At 43.3% G+C, this 21565-nt stretch overlaps 1 pseudogene; it reads left to right on the top strand.

Annotated features, from left to right (window-relative positions):
- Positions 1-520: 520 nt before the first annotated feature.
- On the top strand, positions 521-1400 carry LOC112911860 (glyceraldehyde-3-phosphate dehydrogenase pseudogene; annotated as a pseudogene).
- The last annotated feature ends 20165 nt before the right edge of the window (positions 1401-21565 follow it).

The raw sequence follows: 21565 nt of genomic DNA, 5'->3' as shown, positions 1-21565 counted from the left end.
ATGAGCATAGATCAAAATAGGTATAAAAAGTTACCAGGACTGGTTGGCTTCATGTCCGAGTTCTATATAACACTTTAAGGAAAAGAGAATTCCATTGCTGTTTAAACGACTCTAGATCAAAGCTCCTCCAATCTTACTGCGCGTACGACTCACCTGGGGACCTTGTTTCTGATGCAAAACCTAATTCCATAGGTCTGCAGTCATGGCCTGAGATTTTGCATTTCTAGCAGGTTCCAGGGAATGAGCTCGACATCCGGTTGATGTCCTTGCTGCTGGTCCATGAGGTATACTTTAGGTCAGCAAAATTCTATACCATGGGGATGTAGGATAAGATGGGATATGGAAGCTCTACAGCTCATTTGATGAATTCAACATAAAATTAATGTTAAAACCAGACATTAAGTATACAGAAAATAAAATAATATCAGTCTCATTTACTGAATAAATAAAAACTTATAAATAAAATACTAGTAAATCTATGCTCTCTCCCCCTGGTTGGATAGAGACACGATGAGATACGATGGTGAAGGTTGGGGTGAATGGATTTGGCTGTATTGGGTACCTGGTTACCAAGTCTGCTTTTAATTCTGGCAAAATGGATATTGTTGCCAACAAGGACCCTCTTGTTGATCTCAACTGTAGGGTCTGTAAGTTCCAGTATAATTCTCCCCATGACAAGCTCAGTAGAGCAGTCAAGGCTGAGAATGGGAAGCTCATCATCAAGGAAAGCCTATGTCCATCATCCAGGGGTGAGATCCCAGAGCTGAATATGTCGTAGAGACAAGTGGTGCCTTCCTTACTAGAGAAGGCTGGGGCTCACGTGAAGGGCAGAACCAAAAATGTAATCAGTTCTGTCCCTTCTGTTAATGCCCCCAAGTTTGTGATAAGCATAGATCACAAGTATGACAACCCCCTTAGGACTGTCATCAGCGCCTCCTGAACTGCCAACTGCTGGCCCCCCCCCCCCACACCGAGTCATCCATGACGACTTTGGCATTGGGGGTGGACTCATGAGCATGGTCCATGCCATCACTGCCACCCAGAAGGCTGCAGATGGCTCCTCTGGGAAGCTGGTTACCTGGAATATCACTCCTGTTTCTCCTGGTGCTGCCAAGGCTGTGGACAAGGTCATCCCTGAGCTGAATGGGAAGCTCACTAATATGGCCTTCCATGGCCCTCTCTCCATTGTGTTGGTTATGGATCTGACCTACCACCTAGAAAAAGCTGTCAAATACGACATCAAGAAGGAGGTGAAGCAGGCATCGGAGGGCCCCTAAGGGCATCCTAGGCTACAGCGATCCGGTTGTCTCCTGCGACTTCTACAGTGATATCCACTCCTCCACCTTCGATGCATCCTCAACGACCGCTTTGCCAAGCTTATTCCCTGGTATGACAGTTGATTTGACTACAGCAATCAGACTTCATGAAAAATAAGTAAAATATAGGATTTATGAAAAAAAGTCTAGATTAAGATCTAAGCAAATGGAAAGAGCATGCTCTTGAATGGAATAACTCAGTTTCATTACGAAAACAATCTCTCCAAATTAACATGTATTTATGGTCTCTGTAGTGGTTTTTGTCTGCTTGTATGTTTAGACTTTGTTTTATTTAGGATAAAATAGGGCACGAAGGGGATCCCTGGGTGGCGCAGCGGTTTGGCGCTTGCCTTTGGCCCAGGGCGCGATCCTGGAGACCCGGGATCGAATCCCACATCAGGCTCCCGGTGCATGGAGCCTGCTTCTCCCTCTGCCTATGTCTCTGCCTCTCTCTCTCTCTGTGACTATCATAAATAGTAAATTAAAAAAAATAGGGCATGAAATTTATAAAGAATAAAAAATATTCAAGAAGAGCCACGAAAAGAAGAATGTTTACTTAGAAACAAGAACCGGATATAGAATCATTGTAGTGGAGTTCACATGACGTTGGCATGGGAAAAGACGTGTTGGTGGAACAAAATAGACAATCAAGAACTAGATCTCAGGGTATATGAGAATTTTATATAGGAAAAGGAGGATTCGATTCAGTGGTGAAGAGAATGGGTTGTTTAATAAATGGAGCTGGTGAAACATATTATCCCTCTGGAAGAAAACAGAGTTGGACCTCAGCTCTCCTTGTGCATAATAATAAATTCAAGGGAGATTAAAGATGCATGTAAGACAAATTTTAAGAAAATCTCAAAAACTATATAATCTGAGGATGGAGAAGACCTTAATCATGACAGGATATGTAAAATCTATACCAGAAAATAGAGGCCTATTTGTATACAAAAATAACATATTTATTTAAAGGATCATTTACATTCATCAGATGGGCAAAACTTTTTTTTTAAAAAAGATTTTATTTATTTATTCATGAGAGACACAGAGACAGAGAGAGGCAGAGACCCAGGCAGAGGGAGAAGCAGGCTCCCTGTGGGGAGCCCGACGTGGGACTCGATCCCGGGTCTCCAGGATCACATCCTGAGCCGAAGGCAGGCGCTCAACCACCGAGCCCCCCAGGGATCCCCAGATGGGCAAAACTTTAAGGAAAAATACTTTTTTTGCTGTTGAATAAGTATTGGAAAGGGATGCCCACACATAACTGGCAAATAGGAGATAGTTTTAATGTATTTCTCCAGACCACCTCCCAAAATAAAAAACAATACACATACCCATTAGTGCAGCAGTAATTCTCCGGAGACGCTCCCTGTAGAAATGAAAACACAACTACTGAAAAATGAAGATATAAGAATATTCGTTTTGTTGAATTTTTAGTGGGCCCAAACTAGAAACAAAATGGCAATGACAGAGACAAAACCAAAAACAAACAAACAAAAGAATGTATAAAGGTTTTGGAATGTGTGTTTTATGAGTGTGGAAAAAATGTGGAAGAAAGCTGGACGCCGCTAACATGGATTATCTGGAGTTGGGGTGGATGTGAGGAGGGAAGAGTCGGGAGAGGAACGGGGTGCACAGAAACAGGGTGAGGCCAAAGCAGGGGAATGCTGCTGGTTGCTGCCCCTGCCCAACACGCACGAGAGCCCATCCATCCGCACAAGGAGGCACGTGCAGCCACATACACGTGCGCTTGGGGGTACACACACACGCACGTGCGAATAGACGTGTAGATGCATCTGTGTATATGCAGAAAGGGATTAGGGAAAAACGAATTTATAGGATGTCTGCAGACATATTAGGATGTCATGTCATATTGGTAAGTGAAAAAAAAAGAAAGAAAGAAAATGACAAAGTAAAATGTATAATATGGCTCCTTTTGGTAGGAAAAAATCCTCTATATGTGTATTGTTGCTTTGATATATTTGCATGAACAAAGAGGAAGGTATGGATGAGCACTTCCATGCTGTTTGATGGGGTCACACGTGTAGATTTGAGGGGAGAGAGATGATTAGATTGTTCTCTACACGGTTTTTAGTTTTATTTTACCTGCTAAAACAAACCTATTTGGCTTTGTAATTTGAAAAATCTGAAATCATATTGTCCTGACTCTCTGGGCAGACATTTTTCCTGACTTTTTTTTTTTCCCTGACTTATTGCCTCATTTGAAATATCAGTGGGTCCCTCCAATTAATTAATATTAGACATTGAAAAGTATTTGTCAGTGGTCAATTTTTTTGCCATTAGACATACACTTATACACCAAAGTCATATAAAAGTACAGTTCTGGATGTACAGATAGAGTCATTTTTCGATTTAGTAATTGTTTTCTAGGAAGATTGAAAACAATAGATTTACCACGTATTGACTTGAATCACTCATTTGCAGATTCATCCTAAATCACGAATCGCTTCGGTTCAAATATGGAGGGAAGAAGGATGGAGGTTAATTGTAGAAAAGTCATTTGCATCTTGCCATATAATTATAGGTTATTATGCAGACCAGAAATGTCTAATAGAACTTTCTGCAGTGAAGGGAATGTTGTACAATCTGTGCTGCTGTGCTAATACTGTAGCCACTAGCCACACGTGGTTATTCAGAACTTGAAATATGACTAGTGTGTCTGAAGAACTTATTTATTTATTTTTATTTATTTTTTTTTTGAAGAACTTATTTATATAAATATAAATATATATAAATTTATAAATTTCATATATAAATAATATATATTAAATTATATAAAATTTATTTATTTTAATATTTATTAAATATTTATTAATATAATGAAAATTTATATTAAATAAAATATAAATTTATAAGTTATATATAAATATATATAATTTATAAAATTTATTTAATTTTAGTTTTAATATAAATAGCCATATGTGGACAGCGCAGATCTAGAGCCACTTTCCTCACTAAAAACAAACAAAAAAAAATGCCAAACCTGTTGACTGAAGTAGAAAATTTGCCTGTGTTGTTCAATAACTAGTGTGTAGGTAATATTTTCTGTGCATAATACCCTAACCACTTTCTAAAAACATTACTATGATGAACCCTAAATTTTTAATAAAATATTTCAAACACAGAAGTGCGAATAAACACTTGTGAACCCACCAGATTTAACGACATTTCATCAAATTTTGCTTCAGATTTTTAAAAATAAAATATTACATATCTAGTTGAAGCCCCCTACACAATTATCCCCTGCCCCTCCCTCTTCCACACCCTGGCCAGGTAAGGATCTATGTATTAGGCATGTATCTTCATCATTGGTCTCAGATATTCACCTCATGCCTACAAAGGTGGACGAGAAACAAATGTCTTCATCAGAGTGTAAAATTCTCTCTAAACTATGCGTGTATCTGTTTGTGTGTCTCTGCATGTTTGCCAGAAATAATCTAAGAAAGATTAGAAAGATTTCAGGGCCGCAGAGATAAGCTGAACAATCTGGATGAGGGGTTGTCTACCCCAGAAACAGAGATGGATGATGTTAAGTAGGAGCCATACAACTTATAGTAAAACAAAACAAAACAAAAATAATCCAATCTTAAAATGGATAAAGGACCTGAATAGATATTTTTCCAAAGAAGACATACAAATGGCCAATATACACGTGAAAAAGTGCCGAACATTCTACTAATTATCAGGGAGATGGGAATCAAAACCACAATGAGATATCAGGTCACACCTGTTAGGATATCTATTATTGCAAATACAAGAGATAACAAGTGGTGGCAAGGATGTAGAAAACAGGAACTTCTTATATCTGTTGGTGGAAATGTAAATTGATACAGCTGTTAGGGAAAAAAGTTCCTAAAAATTTTAGTTCCTACAAATTGAACTACTATATGATCCAGCAATCCCACCCTGGCTATGTATCTGAAGGAACTGAAATCAGTATCTTAACGAAATATCTGCATTTTATTGCAGCATTATTCACAATAGCTAAGATGTGGAAACAACCTAAGTGTTCACCAACAGGCGAATGGATAAATAAAATGTGATATATGTATATGATGGAATATAATTCAGCCATAGAAAAGAATCTGTGACAACGTGGATGAATCCGGAGGGCATTACGCTAGAATGAGCCAGACGAATTATGCTAAAATAAGCCAGACAGAAAATGTCAACAAATACCATATGGTATTACTTATATTTGGAATCTTAAAAAAAAAAAAAAGCCAGTTTCATAGAGAAATAGAGAGTAGAACAGTGGTTGCCTGATACTGGGCTAGGGAGGAAATAGGGTGACTTACGCCAAAAGGTACAAATTTTCAGTTAAAAGAACAAGTTCTGAGAATCGAATGCGCAGCACACTGATTGTAGTTAATAATAAGATATTGTACACTTAAAATTTACTGGGAATAGGTCTTAATCAGTCTCAACACACAAAAGAGCTAACTATGTTAAGTATGTGAGGTGACGGATGTGTTAATTATCTTGATCTTGGTAATAATTTGGGAATGTGTATGTATGTCAAATCATCATGTTGTGTGCTTTAAACATAAACAATTATATTTATAAATTACTTCTCAATAAAGCTTAAAGGAGATAATTATTAGGGAAGAATTAAGTTCAGTGGATTTTATAAGAATGGACATTTGTCAATAGGTAGGAGAGTTATTTTCCTAAAGTTGGCAACTGAGGGGCATCACCATGAGGTTTCTCTATACGTTTCCTGAAGGGATTTGCCTAGACAAGTGGTTCACAAATCTGTCCTCATTAGAATCATCTGAGAGCTTCAAAAACCCAACCCACTTGCAGAGATTGTGACTTGATGAGTCTCACGTATTCCTATGAGTAATAATTTTTAAATGATCTCTGGGCAATTCCAATATGTAGCCACTACTGGAAACTATAACCCCAGACCAGTCTTTCAAACTTGATAACCACTAAAATCACATGCTGAGCTTTAAAAACTGCCTGGGCTCACCTCCAGGCATTAATGGTTTTAAAACTAATTTAAATGGTACAGAAGCCACCAAGAAAAAAAAGGGAAATTCAAATAAATAAAATCAGAAATGAAAGAGGAGACATTCTAACTGACGCTACAGAAATACAAAGGATCATAAGAAACTATTATGAACAATTATAAGCCAACAAATTGGACAACCTGGAAGAAATGGGTAAGTTCCTAGAAACATACAACCTACCTACCTACCAAGTCTGAATTATAATGAAATATAAAATCTGAACAGAAAAGTTATTACTAAGAAATTAGTAATGAAATATCTCCCAACAAACAAAAGTCTATGATCAGATGGCTTCGTTGGTGAATTTTATAAAACGTTCAAAAATAATTAGTGCCAATCTTTCTCAAAGTCTTCAAAAAATTAGAAGAGGAGGGAACTCTTCCAAACTCATTTTATGAGTCTAGCATTACCCTGATACCAAGACTAAATTCAACAATACATTAAAAGGATCATACAGCATGATTAAATGGGATTTATTTCAGGGATGCAAAGATGTTTCAACATCCACAAATCCATCAATCTGATACACCACATTAACAAAATGAAAGATAAAACCCATGATTATCTCAACAGGTGCATAAAAAGCATTTGACAAAATTCAATATCCATTTATGTTAAAAACTGTCAACAAAGTGAATATAGAGGAAATGTACCTTAACATATTAAAGATCATATACGGCAAGCCCACAGCTAACATCAAACTCACCAGTTAAAAGCTGGAAGCCTTTCCTCAAAGGTTTGATCTGAAACTAGACAATGATGTCTGCTCTTGCCACTTCTTTTTTTTTTTAATAATAAATTTATTTTTTATTGGTGTTCAATTTGCCAACATACAGAATGACACCCAGTGCTCATCCCGTCAAGTGCCCCCCTCAGTGCCCGTCACCTTCTATTCAACATTGAAAGGATCTGGAAGTCCTAGCCAGAGTATTTAGTCAAGAAAAAGAAATAAAAGGCATCCAAGTTGAAAAGAAAGAAGTAAAATGTCACTATTCGCAGAGGACATTACTTATAGACAAGCCTAAAGACTCCATCAAAAAACTCTTAGAACTAATGAACCCAATAAAAATTACACGATACAGGGGATCCCTGGGTGGCGCAGCGGTTTGGCGCCTGCCTTTGGCCCAGGGCGTGATCCTGGAGACCCGGGATCGAATCCCACGTCAGGCTCTCAGTGCATGGAGCCTGCTTCTCCCTCTGCCTGTGTCTCTGCCTCTCTCTCTCTCTCTCTCTCTCTGTGTGTGTGTGACTATCATAAATAAATTAAAAAAAAAATTAAAAAAAATTACACGATACAAAATCAATGCACAAAAGTCTATTTTGTTTCTATACACTAATAACAAACTATCAGAGAACAAAACAATTCCATTTACAGTGCATCAAAAAGAATAAAATACCCATAAATATGTGTGACCATGGAGGTGAAAACCCTATACAGAGCAAACTGTGAAACATTAATGAAAGGAATTAAATAAGATACAAATAAATGGAAAGATAGTCCATGTTCACGGAGTAGAAGAGTCAATATTGTTAAAATGTCCATACTACCCTAAGCAATGTACAGATTCAGTATATATATACTATATATACTATATAATTAATATATAATTAATACAATTAATATAATTATATATTAATATAATACAATCATATCATACTAATATATTAAATATAATAAATATAATATTAATATATTAAATTAATATAATATATTGTATTATAGCAATATATTATATTAATATATTAAATTAATATAATTATATTATATAATAATATATTATAATATAATATAATTATATCATAATAATTATATATTATATATAATTATTATAATATATAATAATTATATTATAATATAATATATTATACTTATATTATAATAATTATATATTAATATAATATATAACCTATTAATGTATTATATTATATATAATTATATATTACATAATATAGTAATATATATACACACATCAGATATTACACACACACACATATAATGGGATGTAACTCAGCCATTAAAAAGGATGAAATCTTGCCATTTGCAACAACGTGGATGGAACTAAAGGTTATTGTGTTGAGTGAAATAAGCGAGTCAGAGAAAGACAAATACCATATGGTTTCACTCACGTATGGAACTTAAGAAACAAAACAGATGATCACAGGGGAAAGGAAGGAAAAACAAAATAAGATGAAAATTGAGGGGGAGGCAAACCACAAGAGACGCTGAACTCCAGGAAACAAACTGGGGGTCGCTGGAGGGGAGGGGAGTGGGGGGAGGGATAACTGGCCGATGGGCATGAAGGAGGGCGCCGGATGTGATGAGCACTGGGTGTTGTATGCAACCTGAGGAATTGCTAAATTCTACCTCTGAAACTAATTCTAAAAAATGTCTTAAAGACTTGAACCTAAGACCGGAGCAATGAAGCTCTTCATAGGCAGTCAGCAACTCAGTATCAGTCTTGGAGGTGATTTTTCTTGAATTTGAAACCAAAGTAAAAGCGACGGAAGCAAAGATGAGTAAGTGGAGCAGTGACAAGCTCCCGCACAGCCGAGGAGACCATAGCAAGATTAAGTTGACTTAACTGAATGGGAGAGAAATATTTACGAATTACATATCTGAAGCGGGGCTAATATCTAAAATATATAAAGAACTTATACAACTCCATAGCCAAACAAATAATTCAGTTAAAATTGGGCAGAAAGGGGATCCCTGGGTGGCTCAGCGGTTTGGCACCTGCCTTTGGCCCGGGGCCGGATCCTGGAGTCCTGGGATCGAGTCCCTGCATGGACTCCATGCGTCGGGCTCCCTGCATGGAGCCTGCTCCTCCCTCTGCCTGTGTCTCTGCTTCTCTCTCTATCATAAATAAATAAATAGATAGATAGATAGATAAATAAATAAATAAATAAATAAATAAATAAATAAAATAAAATTGGGCAGAAGCTCTGAATAGATGGACATTTTCCCAAAGACGTCCAGGTAGCCCCAGCTACGTGAAAAGATGCTCAACAACACTCATCATAAGAAAAATGCAAATGAGAACCACAATGTGCTATCACCTCACTGCTGTTAGGACGACTGTTACCAAAAAGACAGAGAAATTGCAGGAGTTGGCAAGCACGTGGAAGAAAAGGGACCTTGTGCCTAGTTGCGGGAACGCAAACTGGTGCAGCCCTGTTGGAACACAGTAGAGTCTGGTCAAAAAATTAAAAAAAAAACAAAAACAAAAAAGAGGTACCATGTGATCCTGCAATTCCACTTTTGGGAATTATATGTGTCTGAAAAAAAAAAAAGGAAAAAAAAGCAACTAAACAAGCTACATGCACCCTCGCGTTCGTTGCGGCGTTATTTGCAGTAGCCGAGTTCTAGAAAGCGACCCGGGGCCCGTCAGCGGGTGAGCGGATTCAGGGACGGCCCAACGCTGGCCACAGGGATGGAGTCTTGCCCCGCGACAGCTGGGCCCCCGGGGCACTGCGCCGTGTGAAGTCTGCAGACAAGCACGTACCCCGCACGGCGTCGCTTATCTTTGGAATCTAAGACAAAAACAAGCAACGACCACGACCACGAAGGAGCTCATGGATGCAGAGAACACGTCCGTGGCCGCCAGAGGGGCTGGCGGGAAAGGAGAAATGGGTGAAAACATCAGAAGGGCAACAGGCAAAGAAGAAAAGAGGTGCAGCTGGACAAAATAGACAAAATAGATTCAGACATTTTGAATCATTTTCAAAATATTGACATTTTGTCTCTCTGTATACGTGTTTATGTCCATGCTAAGAGTGTTTTGTTTGGATTGGTCAAAGCAATAATAAATGGTAAAGAAGCGCCTTGGGATCGGATATTTTTATTTTTTTTATTTTTATTTTTATTTTTATTTTTATTTTTATTTTTTTTTGGGATCGGATATTTTTAAAGCCACGATGTATTTTAATGACGGGCTAGAGTTGCGGATCTCTGGCTCCGGGGCCCAGGTTTACAGGAAAGAATCGGGCCACGAACGTCACCTGGGCGTAGAGCTCTGCTCTGCCGTTCGTGTGTGCAGGTGGCCACCAAGTGAGCGTGGGGTGCAGGAAACAGACCCGAGCGGGCTCCAGGGCCCTTGCCTCTAGTCGGGGCCGGTACATGCAATTCAAAGCACGCGATGTGCCCCCATGGGTCAGGGGGACTCTGTCTGGCTTGAGGGTTTTGGGATCTGGCCTTTCAGAGCTCAGAAGTCCCTTGGGGTCCTAAGGAAGAAACGGGTTTCAGGCTGCTGGAGGGACCCGGGACGATGATAGTGCAGGGACAAGGAGTCGGAGGGCCCAGGGCCAGGGCCCGCTGCTTCTGTGTTCCTCAGCGTGGAGGCCTGTGGAGGCCGCGGTGTGTACGGGGAGGATGTATTTGCCCCTTGCCCTCACCATTTACTCCACTTGAACGAAACGGTTGTTTCTGGAAAAGACAGCTCGCTGCCGAGTTAAGTGAATGGGCTGCAGCCTCCATGAGAAGCCCCAGCACCCAGCACCCAGCACCCAGCACCCGGAGGGGAGTCTGCGCTCTCCCAGCGGAGGAAGGGGAAGCCCCAGGAGGGCCGATTAACAAGCACAGGAAAAGCCCCAAGGGCGGATGCCTGGGATTTGGGGGTGGGGGTGGGGGGGCACTGCAGCCCTGGCGCTTCCCTTTATTGGACTCAAGGAGAAGAATGGGAAGAACGGGAAGTTGGTCTTTGAGTGACTTGAGGGTGGGACAGGGAAGATCATTTAGGATCTAGTATGTTCTTTTACTGAGAATTAAACTCTGTACGGGAAGAAGGCAGCGATGGCAGCAGGTGCCCCAGGGTCGCGTGTATTACCCGAAAAGCCAAAGGCAGCATCTTATTTAAAGACTTTTTTTTTTTTTTCCGAGCATTTTCCCGTCACCTGAAGGAATCTGTGCTTTTCTTACTCCAGCTCGCATCGTCTGTACCAAGTGAGTGTGAGGCCTAAGGGTACCCCCGATACACGGAGCCGGGCGACACCGCCTGCACCGGCGAGGGGGCCCCGGGCGCGGCCCCGCGCAGACAGCGACCTGCCTCGAGCCTGGCTCGGAGGTCCTGGGGTCAGTTATCTCAGCACAGGGACCCGCGGGCTCGTGTCACGAGGGTGTTCCATTGCTCGAGCGCTCTCTAGCTCTCTTTTTTACACACTATTTAGCATAATTGTGCTATTGTAGTGACCACTCTAGGGACAGCAGTTACGACATCAGCCAACGGCCTATCAGTTGGCGCTTGGGATGTCTCCTGTCAGGCGACACCCTCCAAACAGAACTACCCCTACGTCTGCTCCCGTTTTCTCCGCTGTCCCCACCACGTCAAGGCAAACGAGTCCACGAGATGGAGTGGACGTGTTCAGACGTGTGGGCCCGTCCAGGAGGCCGTGGGGAAGCTCTGAGGACCCCGCGGGCGACCCGAAGCCTGGGGTAACCCGGCCAGAGGGGACTGTGGAGTCCTCTGCTGCTAGGAGGCTGCTCCCCCGGGGCAGACGGGTGCCGCTGGGCACGAGTCCTGGCCGTGGCGGCCAACGGGCACCACAGACACAAGTGCTGCTCGGGCAACAGGCCCAAGGCAGGAAGATGTGCGGCTGCTTAGCGGTTGCACTGGGACTCTGCTCCTCCACCCCCCGTCCCACCGTGGGGCCACCTTGGAGAAGACACTACGCGTGGATGAGGGTCTCAGGGGACGACTGTCCCTTAGCGCCCTTGAAGGGGCCACAGGTGTACAGTCATCTCGAGGCCTCTGTCTTCCTCTGACCTCGATGATCCCATTTCCGAGGATCCCCCATCTCTGTTGGGTTGTGCGCGTGTTAGGAAGGGCTTGATGTCGGCCCTCCTGACCGCCCTCTGGGATCAGCTCAGGATGTTCCTTAGGGGGAACAAGAAGTAAGACCCAACCTCAAGAGCGTTGCAGACACGTCTTCGGAGTCGCTGGCAGTATTTTCTTCCTCTCCCACAGGTGGGCCGTTAAACTCATGCCCCGAGAGGGGCGCTTGCTGGGCCAGAAACCGCAAGAAGCCAGAAGCAATGACAGTAATGGTGATGCTATTGGAACAACTAACACTAGTATTTTTTCCGACGTGGTGAGCCGGATAACGGTCCGAGGGCCTGAGTACCCGTACACCCGGAGCAGGTAGTAGTTTCCCCCGATGAAGGAGCGGGTGGGAGAGGTTGTGTTCTGGCTCAAGCTCAAAGAGTAAATCAATCGGACTCGGAAGCTTGTATTCGTCATCAATTAAACCCTTTTTGGAAAAAAAAAAATAAACCCTTTTTGATTTTCCTCTTTCCTTAATGCACAGAGGCCCAGGGCAGCTGCTCCACCTCTGCACAGCCCCTGGTGTGTTGAACAGCGGGTGCGTTGGGCCCGCTTGGGAGCTTCTCTGTGCTTGGACTAGGACGGAGACCAGTGCCCTCCGGCCTCCCACACAAAGCACAATCTTCCAACATCTTCTGTTCCATCCTTGAGCCACGGTGTTCCAGGCAATCGCCCAGCACAGCCCAAGGCCGCAGGCCCGGTGCGCCTGTAGGATGCCACCTGTAGGGCGCTGAGACCGGCAGCACCATCCTAAGGCAACACGAGGTCTCATTGGCCTTCGTTAAAGGAGTCACTGCCCATTTATTGATTCGGCTTTAAATAAAGGATGATTGTGTACCAGGTGCACACACAGTGCATTCAGCCTGGGCAGAGTGTGTTGATTTAGGGAAACGCGAGACCTGCCTTTGCTTTAGGAGCCCTTGAAGGAAGAGTGGCGCGCTCCTGTTATCTGTGGTCCCACGTTTGGCTTGATGGAGGAAGACGGGGGCGCGAGGAAGGGCTCGTAGGGGGATAAGGCCGCGCGGGGACGGAGTGGGCTGCCTGCCGGGCCACGAGACCCCCTCGCTGGGTGTGAGCGTCGTCTGGCGGATTTGAGCAGGAGGTGAAGGCCTTGCTGACTCGGGGCCTCGGGTGTTTATTAGAACGCGGCTCTATTTCAGGATGTGGGAAAACACTTAAAATGCTTATAACTGGGCGTTATATCAGCGAGGACGCTTTCTGCAGCAAGAGAGAGAAAACTGGACCAAATTTACTCAAGGAACAAGGGACTATTTTGGTTTACGAAATAGCAAAATTCAGGGATAGTCAGACACGGCCGGACCCAGGGATTCAGGTAAGATCATGGTCTTGCTTCTTCCCCCCAGATTCCTGGCTCCTTCCCAGGCAGCTTCTCCCGTCAGGGCGTGGAAACGACTGCAGCTCATCCTTCCAGATTCAGATCCGGAGAAGAGGGAGAGCCTTGTGCCAGCTTTTCCAGCAAAAGGGCTACTGGGGAACCTAAAAATCCTTCCAACAAAGAGTCCCCCTCCCCACTCCCTGCCAACAGACAAGGGGGGGCGGAGAAAAAAACCTCACTTAGTCTCTTTTTCAATAGGTCTTCTGCCTATTTTTAAATTGGATTATTCCTTTTTTTTTTTTTGGTGTTAAGTTGTATAAGTGTGTTAAATATGAGATTAACTTTTTTTTAAATATTTTATTTATTTATTCATGAGAGACACAGAGAGAGAGGGAGGGGGAGACACAGGCAGAGGGAGAAGCAGGCTCCGTGAAGGGAGCCCGATGCGGGACTCGATCCCGGGTCTCCAGGATCACGCCCCGGGCTGAAGGCGGCGCTAAACCGCCGAGCCCCGGGGCTGCCCGAGATGAACTTCTTATCAAAAATAATTTGCATATATCTTCTCCCGTTATTAGGTTGCATTCACTGAGCAAAAGCTTTTTATTTTGCTGTAGTCCCAATAATTTAATTTTTGCTTTTGTTTCCTTCGCCTCAGGAGACAGATCTAGAAAACCATTACTATGGCTGATAGCAAAGAAATTACTGCCTGTGTTTCCTTCCGGGGGTTTTATGGTTTGAGGTATCACATTTGGGCCTTTAATCCATTTCGAATCTATTTTTGTGTATGAGTAAGGACGTGGTCTGGTTTCACTCCTTTGCATGCAGCTGCCCAGCTTTCTTAGCACCGTTTATGGGAGAGATGGTCTTTTCCTCGCTGTATATTCTTGCTTCCTCCGTCTTTTTTTTTTTTAATTTTCTTTTTAATTTTTATTTATTTATGATAGTCACAGAGAGAGAGAGAGAGAGAGAGAGAGGCAGAGGGAGAAGCAGGCTCCATGCACCGGGAGCCTGATGTGGGATTCGATCCCGGGTCTCCAGGATCGCGCCCTGAGCCAAAGGCAGGCGCCAAACCGCTGCGCCACCCAGGGATCCCCGCTTCCTCCGTCTTGGATCAGCTCACCACATCCATGTGTGCTTATTCCCGGGATTTCTATTCTGTCCCATTAATACACGTGTGTGTTTTTGCGCCAAGACCGTACTGTTTTGATTAAACCTGACTTTTTCTTGACTATGCATGAACTTACATGCACTTAGGTATAGTCCACGCAAGACCACACATCTGGGCAGATTTTTGCACAGTTTACCCAGTGAAGGATAAAATAAAAATGAACGATTCTTTTGTTTCCTTGAGAAACAAGTGCATATACCTTGTGACAGCCTTCTGCACACCTTTAGGGGACTCCCGAGTCAATTTTGGGGGAATTTGTTTATAGTTCACAGAGTCAGAAGGCCTGTGACCTGGTACTACGGTCTAGAGACTGGGCTTATTTAGCTGACAAGATCGGACCTATCTATTATGTTTTTAAGGAGATGCTCCAAAGGCAGGGAGAGGCAGGTGACCTTTTTTAGACAAAATACCATTGCGTTTACCTGTACAGAGCCATAATATCACCGTGGCTCCAGCTGGGTGGTGCGCTCACTGCTGAACACATTTCTGTAGCCAAAACTAGGATATAGTGATTGGCTCAGGCCTGGGTTATCGAGGGGAGAGCTCCAAGAGGGAGAGTGGAGTACAACAGGGGAAGGACGCGTGAATGCTGCAAAGAACCTTCTAGATCCTCAGGGACCTGGAGCTGGGGGTGGCGATATTCCTCTGATCAAACCTAGCAGGTGACTTAGGTTGGCCGTTGGGGGCTGGTGCATCACGGTGCTGCCCATTCTCAAACCCCTTTTATAACCATAGGACTTTGGTGGAAGGAAGAATGAACAACTGCAGGGGTTTTTTTTTTGTTTTTTTGTTTTTTGTTTTTTTTTTTGAGAATAATTGCTGTGGATTTCAGAAAACCTACAGTGAGAGAGACAAAATCCAGGCTGAGAGCCAACTCTGAGCTGAGGGCAATCATCTTGAGCGTTAAGGCCTTGCTTGGAAAGCAAATGCTTTAGGACGAAATCTGTGCAGGAAGGTTTGGAATCCACGTCTGCCCCAGCTGTCCTGCAAAGGAAAACTGCCCAAACCCGAAGGGGTTTCACCAGCCATCGAAGGGAGTGCAAGGCCGTGGTCCACTGTGCCTGCCACACGCACAGCCCAGGGTGTTATGTGTGTGTAACCACATTTATTCCAGTGACCTGGGGAGAAGGGGAGACCTCCGGCCTAGGCGGAGAGCGTGGGAACGCTTTGCAGGAGCAGGTCAACGCCTATCTTCTTCCAAATGTGTTATCTCCTTGGAATCTATATGTGATGGCCAGTCATCAACTGGACACTGGAACAAAAATGTTAAACAGAGAGGGGGGCCTGGGTGGCTCAGTTAGTCACCTGCCTTGGCTCAGATCGTGATCCTGGGGTCCTGGGGTCTTGGGATCAAGCCTCAGATCGGGCTGCCCGCTTAGCGGGGAGTCTGCTTCTCCCTCTCCCTCTGCAGCCCCCTGCTCATGCGCGTTCTCTCTCTCCCAAATAAATAAAATCCTAAAAAAAAAAGCTAAACAGAGAAAAGCAGGATGGAGAAGGTGGCCACAGAGCACTAAAACAGGACGTGGTCACCTCCAGCTAGAGCCCCGTTGTGCAGATTAGAAAAGGGGGCCCTGGAGATGAACTTGCCCAGGGATATCAGACAGTTGGGGCCAAACCACAGTTGTAGCCGTTAAACAATTCCACAGCCACCGATACTTTGCTTATGATGAAAAACAATCGTTTCCTCCAGCTTCTGAGGGGTGAGATTTCAAAATGCTCCTGAAGGGCACCGCTCCCAAGGCCAAGGAGATGTTCCTCCGGGGACCGCCAAGGCCATCTCGTGGTGACAGGTGGCGGGAGGATGCTCTCATTCAGGATCAGAGCTTTGTACCTTCGTGTCCACGCAGGATCCAGGTCCAACATAGGAGGCTGGAGGAGCGGGGCCAGGTGGCTGGTTCTAGTCTGAGACACCCCACATGGGCCAACCCGGGGGTCGAGGGGACCCGTCGCTGTGTGGACTGCTCGCGGTCAGCTCTGAGCTGCGGAACCCGGGTGCGCTCCAAGAGCTGCTGGACCTGAGCTGGTCTCCGAAGGCAGCGCAGGCTCTGTTGGCACAGGGGGGGCCAGTGGGGCCGTGGGGAGCAGGAGGGGTGCAGGCACAGCCTCCCCCAGGGCACAGGTGCGAGGCCGAAGGCCGCCTTCCCTCTGGAGCTCAGCCCAGCGGCCTGGGGCTTCCTCGAGTGCTGCTGCAGCCCCAGGGGTCCGCCCCGGGCCCCGGGCATCCGTGGGGAGCCCTGGTGGCGCTCGGGGGGGTGCTGGTGGCCACGCTGGGCCCAAGGAGCCGTTGGCCCCTGGGGCAGCCTTAGCGTCCTTGGCCGGTGACCCGCCTTGGCAGCCTGTGGGCCGCGGCTGGCCGTGGGCACTCCTGCCATCACCCGGGGCGCCCGTGGGCCCCCCACTCTGTCCCCCCTGCCCCCCCAGGCCTCTTCACTCTCAGGCAAGTCTGCGCTCACTTATCTCAACAGGTGGTCCCCTCGGTGACAATGAGCCACTGCCCGAATCTTATCCCAGCCCATGTGCCAGACGGTGGGGGCCCGTCCGGCCGTCGCGGGCTCGGGGCGCCTGGGAGGCCGTGGCTGTGGCGCTGGTAGGACAGGCTTCTGGGCAGCCGTGCAGGCCCGCGGTGGCCTGACTCCTTGTCACACGGAGCCTCTGGGCAGTGCCGGTCCCCAGCCTCCCCCACGGGCTGCCCCACCTCCGCCCTCCCTGCAGCTGCACACCTTGCAGATGCTCACAGGTGGGGGCCGAGTGAGACGGTGAATGAAGGCAGCCTGGGCGGTGCAACTGGAGAAGCCCCTGATGTGATTTTGGCTCAGGCGGCGACGGCAGGGTCGTGAGCTCCAGCCCTGGGCCGGCCCCGTCCTCAGCCGGGAATCTGCTTGACATTCTCCCCCTCTCCCTTTGCCCCTGCCCGGCTCACGTGCTATAAATCAATGCAACAAATAGACAAATAAATAATTCTTGACAAAATAATAGATGAATGCATGTGATCCACTCTGCGGCATTGGGCGCGACAAGGCGACGATGAAACTCAAACTCCCCTGTGGCCGGTCCCCACTGCCTGTTGAGTTCGCCTCCCTGACTGGACCCTGAGACGACACGGCCACGTGCGGAGCGGCTGGTGCTTCTCCAGCCCCACAGCGGCGCTTCCCACCTCCGGGCTGCGGTGCGAGTCCTCACGTGGGTCTGGATACTTTTCACCTCTTGCTCAGCCCGGATGGTTGGACACCGCTTGGTGCGAGCCGCCCTGCACAGGCACCTGCCGGCCACTTCCCTCCGCCGAGCCTCTTCTGCGGTTAGTGCCCCGGGCTGTTGTGTCGCAGTGACCTACAGCCGTGATCCTTGCCGTGTATTTGGTGACGACACGGTCCCCAGATGACTTTCCGTGTTCATGAGACAGGAGAACACCACAAACTGGACCCTCTCATAGAGACTCACAGTAGCCACTGGCATTTTTTTCCAGCTTTATTGAATTAGAATGGACAGTCACAAACTGCATATACTTAGGATCACCATGCGATGTTCCGATGTATGGACAAATCCTGACATGGTTACCACGATCGAGCTAAGTTACATATCTGTTGTTTTACATAGTTAGCTTTTTTTTTGTGGTGAGAAACACTTAGCATCTACTCTCTTAGTGAGCCTCAAGTATATGACATAGTGGTTCTGGCTGCAGTCACCACGCTGTACATTAGGCCTCCAGAACTCGTTCATCCTGCGTAACTGAGACTCTGCACCTCTCGACCAATATCTCCCTATTCCGCCTCCATTCCCCAATCCTTGGCAACCACCGTTCTACTCTCTGCTTTTATTTATTTTATTTTATTTTATTTTATTTTATTTTATTTATTTTATTTTATTTATTTTATTTTATTTTATTTTATTTATTTTATTTTATTTTATTTTATTTATTTTTTATTTTATTTTATTTTATTTTATTTTATTTTATTTTATTTTATTTTTTTATTTTATTTTATTTTATTTTATTTTATTTATTTTATTTTTATTTTATTTTATTTTTTTATTTTATTTTATTTTATTTTATTTTATTTTTTTATTTTATTTTATTTTATTTATTTTATTTTTATTTTATTTTATTTTTTTATTTTATTTTATTTTATTTTATTTTTTATTTTATTTTTTTATTTTATTAATAATAAATTTATTTTTTATTGGTGTTCAATTTGCCAACATACAGAATATATTTTTTTTTAGATCCCACATTTAAATGAGATCACGCAAGATTTGTTTTTCTTTGCCAGGCTTATTTCACTCAGCATAATATGCTTCAGGTCCAAACACTGTATCACAGATGGTAGGATATCCTCCACTTTAAAAGCTGAATGATATTAAATTATATAATATATGTGTATTAGATCCACATGTCGCACTTCTTTATCCATCGTTCATTAGACTCTTTGTTGTCTCCACATCACGGCTATTTGAATAAGGCTGCAATTCTGAACAGGGGTGACAGCAATGTGCAGATATCTTTTGGAGACAGTGACTTATTTCTTTTGGATATATATAAAAAAACTGGGATTGCTGTATCATATGGTAGTCTTATTTTAAAATTTTTAAGGAACTTTGTAATATTTTCCATAATGGCTGAACCAATTTACATTCCCACAAACAGTGCACAAGGGTTCCTTTTTCTTTTTTCTTTTTTTTTTTTTTATTGGAGTTCAATTTGCAAACATATAGCATAACACCCAGTACTCATCCCATCAAGTGCCCCACTCAGTGCCCCCATCCCCCCGCCCACCTCCCTTTCTACCACCCCTTGTTCGTTTCCCAGAGTTAGGAGGGTTCCTTTTTCTGCACATTCTTGCCAACACTTACCTTTTGAGTTTCTCTAACAGCCTCATGTGTGGTGATATGTCATTGGTTTTGGTTTGCACTTCTATAATGACTAGTGATTTGAGCACCTTTTTGTATACTGGTTGGCCATTTGTTTGTCTTTTTTTCGAGAAATGTCTATTCATAGCCTTTGTTGTTTGATTTTTTTTTTTTTTTTTGCTATGGAGTTTTTGAGTGTCTTATATATTTCAGATATTAACACCTTAGTAAATGTATAATTTACAAGTGTTTTATCCCACTCTGTAGGTCGTCTCCTCACTCTGTTGATTGTTTTCTTTGCCATGTAGGACAATTTTAGTTCGTAGTCCCACTCGTTTATTTTTGCTTTTTTTGCCTGTGTTTTTGGGATTATATCAAAAAGTCATCACCCAGACCAATGTCAATGACGTTCTCCCTAAGTGCTCTTCCAGTAGTTTTATGGTTTCAGGTCTTATTTCATATATGGTGTGAGTTAAGGGTCCAGTTTCCATTCTTCTTTATAGTCTTCCTCGAACCATTTTTTTGGGATAGACTATCCTTTTCCCATTGTTTGTTCTTGGCACCTTTGCTGAAGATCAGTTAACCAAACATGAATGATTTTATATCCCAGCTTTCTATTCTGTTCCATTGGTCTGTATGTCTGTTTTTATGCCAGCACCATACCCTTTTGATTATGTAGCTTTTTGTGTGATGCCTGTATCTTTGCTCTTCTTGCTCAAGATTGCATTAGCTTTCAGCATATTTTGTGCTTCCATATGAACTTTAGAATATTTTTTTCTACTTCTGTAAAAAATGGCATTGGAATTTTGATAGAGGTTGCACTGAATCTATAGATGGTTTTGGAAGTATGGACATCTTAATAATTCTTCCAATCCATGAATATGGGATATCTTTCTATTCATTTTTGTTTTCTCTAATTTATTTTATCATTATGCTATAGTTTTCATTGTACAGATTTTTCACTTCCTTGATTAAATTTATTCCTTAGTATTTTATTGTTTTTGATGCTGATGTTATAAATGGGATTGTTCTTTAAATTTCTTTTTTTCAGATGATTCATTTTTAGAAGTGCAATTGGTTTTTGTATGTTGGTTTTGTATCCTGCAACTTTACAGAACAAAGAAACAGAAAAGAAAACCCTTTACTAGATATATAAAATAGAAAAAGAAAAGGAACAAAGCATGCCAAGGCAAAATTTCATCAAACGACAAAATAAGACAGCAAGAGAGAAAGAAAGAGCAAAGGAACAATGAACACAATGGCTATAGTAAGCTCTTACTTATCAATAATTAATCATCAATCCTTTTAATGTAAATGGATTAAATTTTCTAATCAAAAGACATACAGTGACTGAATGAATTTTAAAAAGGTCCAAAAGTGTATTCTGTCTATAAGAGACTTACTTTAATTGTAAGGAAACACATAGATGAAAGTGAATGAATGAAAAAATACATTCCATGCAAATGGTACCCTGTAGAGCAGAAGTGGCTATACTTATATCAGACCAAATAGATTTTTTTTTTAATTTTTATTTATTTATGATAGTCACAGAGAGAGAGAGAGGCAGAGACACAGGCAGAGGGAGAAGCAGGCTCCATGCACCGGGAGCCTGATGTGGGATTCGATCCCGGGTCTCCAGGATCGCGCCCTGGGCCAAAGGCAGGCGCCAAACTGCTGCGCCACCCAGGGATCCCCCCAGACCAAATAGATTTTAAATCAGAAACTGTCACATGAGATAAAGCTGTCAATTCATTGAAACGATATAACAATTATAAATATATATGCACCCAATATTGAAGCATTTAAATATATAAAGCATATATTAGCAAAACTGAAGGGATAATTAGCAATACAATCATAGTAGAGGACTTCAATGCCCCACTTTCAACAATAAATAGATCATTCAGACAGAAAATTGATAAGGAAAGAGAGTACTTGAATATCACTATAGACCAAATGAACTAACAGACATACAGAATATTCCATCCAACAGCAGCAGAATACACATTCCTCTCCTGTGTTCATGCAACATTCTCCAGCAGAAATCATAT

The sequence above is a fragment of the Vulpes vulpes genome, chromosome 1 (genome assembly GCF_048418805.1).
Source record: "Vulpes vulpes isolate BD-2025 chromosome 1, VulVul3, whole genome shotgun sequence".
In the NCBI taxonomy this organism is placed as follows: Eukaryota; Metazoa; Chordata; class Mammalia; order Carnivora; family Canidae; genus Vulpes; species Vulpes vulpes.
Note: the sequence above shows the minus strand (reverse complement) of the source record. Positions and strands in the feature narration are given on the sequence as shown.